The following is a 5222-nucleotide window of genomic DNA, read 5'->3' as shown; positions in this document are numbered from 1 at the left end:
GGGAAAGAAGCTGCAGTGGTACAAGGTCAGAAAGTTTAACGTTCATTGACAAATCACCACGGGGCTGTATTTGTTACCAAGATTTTTCCCCAGTGAATAAGGAGGGCTTATTGTGGATTTTTAAATATGAGTGATGGCAGTGCCTCATCCATATAAGTAATCCCACACATGAACATTGAAGTGTTCAATTTCTTATCTTATTGCACTCCAAAGCTTTAATTACTTGAAAAGGCTGCTAATGCTATGCCTCATCTCATGCAATTAAGATTTAATTTTCATTCTGCTTCTCTTGGTGTGATTCAAGAGAGACTGCACTGAAACCTTCCAATGCCTACAGCTAGGTGTGCCACCCATGGCCATCAACAGACCCACGGAGCTCAGAGATGTATTACTTACAGTTCTGTCAAGCTCCAGAAAGTGCTGGCAGCATCAGACCTACATTTGTTTTATAAACCTAGCATGCCAATACAATGATTAAGGGTGCACCTCTTAAAGCTCTTTAGACTGGTCTGCTATTGGCTTCAGCAGAAGCAGGCTATTGAGGAGATATAAAATCTGCATTTGATTGCTCTGCAATTTTCCCTTAGGTTATAATTCTGTTCATTTTTTACTTAAGTGTTTCTATTCACAAAAGGTTTTATTATCACTTCTAAGATGTACTGAGCTCAAGAGGACTTCCACGTTTCAGATGTTTACCAGCATGAACTCAGTCCTCAACCACCTTCTCACAAAATGCACTCAGATATGCACTCAGTGCTGACACACTGTGAAAACTGTCCCTTTTGATAAAGGCAAGCAAGGCTCAGATAGTATGGGCTATGTTTCCAATAATACCAGGCTGTCTTCATACTAAAAGTTGCAGATGAAATGTTCCATGTTGGTTTTCAGTTGCTCTAAGCCTGATGCTACTATGGCAAGAAGTAAAATTCTCATTCACTTCAATAGCTGCAAAGATAAGGTAATACTGCATTCATTAAAATAAAGAAATGACATCGTATTTTCCAGCACATCAGGAGTGGATATTGTTACATCAAGTGAACTGCCAACAAATCTATACCAGAATTACCTTCCTCTTCTCTCTGCAGGGAAGAGCAATTAAAGTTTGCAGAAAAGCAAGACTGAGCCTGCAAAGATGACCCATCAGTAAAAGTGAGAAAAAATGATGAAGTGTCTATGATCTGCGCCAAAGCAAATACAATCAGAGGGGAGGAAGATTTAGACTGAAAAAAAGAAACTAGGGTCAATAGCAGGATTAACACTAAAAGGATGGGTGTGATTAGGAAGAAAAAGAAACTGTAAAGCTTTACTTTTGACTTCTTTGGTAGTTATGAAAGACTGCAAAGGCAAAATTTAATCAAGCAAACAAATCATCAGTAGAGGAAGGAATGCTAATTGGAAGGGAGGTGGCAGAAATTAAGAGTGCCTGGGAAAGGCAGGTGATCAGGGAGCATTAGATAAGCTGTAAGAGAAGGGAAGGGGGGGAATATCCCCAGGATAGGAAAGGGGGACAGCAGGGGCGAGAGGCTGGCTGGGCTCCATGGGAACACAGCCTGTAGGGTTTCAGGCAGGATTTGGAATTATGAGTCCACAGCAAACAGGGCAGCTGATAAGCCCAGTAATTATGATCCCTCACTGCTATTACAGGCATGATAACTGCTTTAGGGAGAGGTTGCTTAGTTATACAGACCGACTGGCTGGAGCCACGCAGGTGAAGAGCTGTCAAAGTGGTATTTTGGACCACCAGTGTTTGGTTTGCAATCACGTCTCCTGGCTCTTTTAAACACATGGGGGAACTAAAGAGAGGTATTTGCTGCCCAGTAGGTATATCAGTTAAAACTGAATGTCATGCTAAGTGGGAGCCATGTACCCACTAAATTGATATTGCTCCTGCAATTACCCAAACTAGAGGGAACCTGAAATCTGCAAAAACGGAGAATTGTTGATCACAAATTCCAATTTGTCTTTATTTCAAACCTGAACCAGCACACAGAAAGCCAATATAAAACTTCTCCTGACTTCTGAGATGCAGGAGCATATTTCATGTGAAGCAGGCAAATTCTTTATTCCCTGATGTTAATAGATGGGTTTTGTTTTTTTGGTGACTGCTCTGAGATGCTGTGGTGCTTGACATTCAGTTCAGAGACCCCAGGTCACAGAATCACAGAATTGCTGGAGTTGGAAAGGACCTCTAGACATCATCTAGTCCAACTCTCCCATTGTAGTAGGATCACCTAGAGCACTTTATACAGAACTGTATCCAGGCAGATTTTTAGTATCTCCAGATATGGAGACTCCACAACCTCCCTGGGCAGCCTGTTCCAGGGCTCTGTCACCCTCACTGTAAAGAAGTTTTTACTCATATTTAAATGGAACTTCCCATGTTCCAACTTGTACCTGTTGCCCCTTGTTCTGACACTGGAAACTACTGAGAAGAGCCTGTCTCCATCTTCCTTGCACTTACATACATTGATAAGGTCTCCCTCCTCAGCTTTCTCATCTCTGGGCTAAAGAGTCCCAGCTCTTTTGGCCTTTCCTCATAAGAGAGATGGTCCAATCCCCCAGTCACCCTCGTCACCCTCCTCTGGACTCTCTCCAGGCCAGTCGCAGTGCTCCAGCTGAGCATCTCCAAATCCAGATGCACAGTGAAAAGAAGTGCAATTTGGTCATCCCCTGGCTTCACATCTCCAGCCATAAAACAACAAATCGATCTCCACTGGACTGATGTTAAGTGTTTTGAAAAACAGGGTTTCATAGACAGGGTTTAGTATTTAAGAAACCTCAACAACACTTAAACTAAGCAATCTGAGCTGATGTGCTCTGTCATGCTCTGCCTACAGGAAAGCTGGGGAGGGACTATTTACAAGGGCTTGTAGTGATAGGACAGGGGTAACAGCTTTAAACTGGAAGAGGGGACAATTAGCTTAGACATTAGGAGGAAATTCTTCACTGTGAGGGTGGTGAGACACTGACATGGGTTGCCCAAGGAGGCTGTGGATGCCTCAACCCTGGAAGTGTTCAAGGCCAGGCTGCATGGGGTTAGAGCAACGTGGTCCAGTGAGAGATGTCCCTGCCCATACAGGGGGGGTGGAACTAGGCAATCTTGGAAGGTCTCTTCATACCCAAACCATTCTGATTCTATGAAATCAATTTAGATGACCAAAGAATGGTAATAGCTTCACGTTCTGGGTCTGGCATAACCCTACAGGAGCAGGTAAGATCTAAGCAGTGTCGAGACTGCTTAAAATAATATTTTCAGAAAAAAAAAACAACACACTTTTTAAATGGCTTTAATTAAAGTGCTGGGGTTTCCCATCCCACCTTTTAGAAAAATGCAATAAATTTAGGGTCAGAATTATTTCATTGTGACCGTTCAGAGAGGACACCTCAAGTCACCCAAGCAATTACATGGATGTACTCCCAAGCAAAGCTCAACTACAAGGCAGCAAGCTGTGATTTAGATTACTTTCCTGTTCAGAGCACCCAACCTATACTCACAGATTTAGGAAATTCCTATCAGTGGTACCTAAAGAAGGTGATACTCTCATGAAGCTACAACAAGTAGAAAACATTGCTGTGGCACCAGGACTCCAAGAGGAAAATCACTGTAGGATCACTTCTCTCCACAGAGAGAGGCTGACCACTGACTTGCTGGCCTCTGAGCCTCTTGCTCCCCCTTCTTTATCGAGACTACAAGGGTGAGAAAATAACTTTCAGATATCCACCAGCACATTGATCAAAACATGACATGCACCTAAGGAATCAGATCTGGCTGCAGCAGACCAAGCTGAAACACACTCTCATGCTGGCTGCAGACCACACATAGGCTGGCAAAGACAAATAACCTGACACTGCAGCTTAGTAATACTGCTTGCTCTTCCAACTGCTTTCTTGTTTGGGTTTTGTTGTTGTTTGTTGTTTTTTTTTTTTTTTTGGGGGGGGGTGTTTGTGTGTTTTGTTGGGTTTTTTTTGCTTGCTTGTTGTGCTTTTTTTCTATTTCAAGAATATAATCTCTGGCCATAACTGCCCCCTAATTTGAACCCTCTGCATAAGCTGCCTGTACAACCCCAGAGAACTGCAGAGCCTGAGAAAAGCATAACACTGACACTGCTCAGGTGCACACTCTGGTTTGCATCAGGCATTAAATCAACAGTGAAAACAGAGAGCCAGAACCTTCCCCAGCTGCAGCCCAGATTCATATCCTGAAATGTACCAATGAAGAAGACGGGGCAAATATGTTTCCCTCTAAAGCCTTCAAACCAACTAGGTCATTTATTACCAAATCAGCATGTGAAGTGCCTGCTCTTGGGCAGGCTCACTCCCTGGCTCCCAGCAGTGCACTCCAACACCTCACCATGCCCTTGTCGAGCTGCCTGCCTTTTGCACGTCACTTCCATGGAACGATGGCCTCCAGATTTCCCCAGAAGACTACAACACAGAGCCAGAGGAGCTTTTAGAAGTGAGCGGTGATGGTGCCTAGGTTGTGGAGCACAAGCAGAAATTATGTGCTGGGTATGCTGGGTCCTACAGGGAGAAGGGGGTCTAACCCAGCCAACATCCTAAGCAAGGAGAGCTCAGCTGTCAGGAGCTGGTCAGCTATGCCAATGATGATGTTCCTCATTATGGGGCCTCTCTTCATGCAGGTCCAAAGCCCACCTCACTGCAGGGCTGTGCCTCATCTCTTTGAGGTAACAGCAGAGAAAACAATGCCCCATCCCATTAGGTCAAGCTGTCAGTCCGCAGGAATCCTGAGTCATTTACCAGGATACCTCAAGGCTAGGGAAAGGATGAATAGTCCTGCTCACACCTACACACTGTGCTTTGAACACCTGTAACCCTCACACAGCTGTACAGAAGGAAGGGTTTATTTGCAGGGTTTCTTCCCTTCTCAAAGCACCTGTGACCCACACATGCTCCATCCCAAAACAAGCCATCCACAGTAAGGGTGCTTTTAAAAAAATCACTCAGATGTATTGGAACACTTCTTTTGACCTAATTTTTAGTGCCTGGTATGGATTTCTATAAAGCAGCAGTATCACTTGATTTTCCAAAGGATTTTGAAACATATACTTAAGTGTAAGAAGCTTAAAATACAAATTAAGTGATAAGTCATTGTCTCAATGTTTTAATATATATGTTTACCTAATGTAAACCTACTGTTTATTGTAACATTTAAGAGAAGAAAAAATGCAGATACAGAATATGGACTCATGGATTGAGTCAGA

The sequence above is a fragment of the Chaetura pelagica genome, unplaced genomic scaffold (genome assembly GCF_000747805.2).
Source record: "Chaetura pelagica isolate M959 unplaced genomic scaffold, ChaPel_1.0 scaffold8, whole genome shotgun sequence".
Taxonomy (NCBI): Eukaryota; Metazoa; Chordata; class Aves; order Apodiformes; family Apodidae; genus Chaetura; species Chaetura pelagica.
This window is presented reverse-complemented; position numbering follows the sequence as displayed.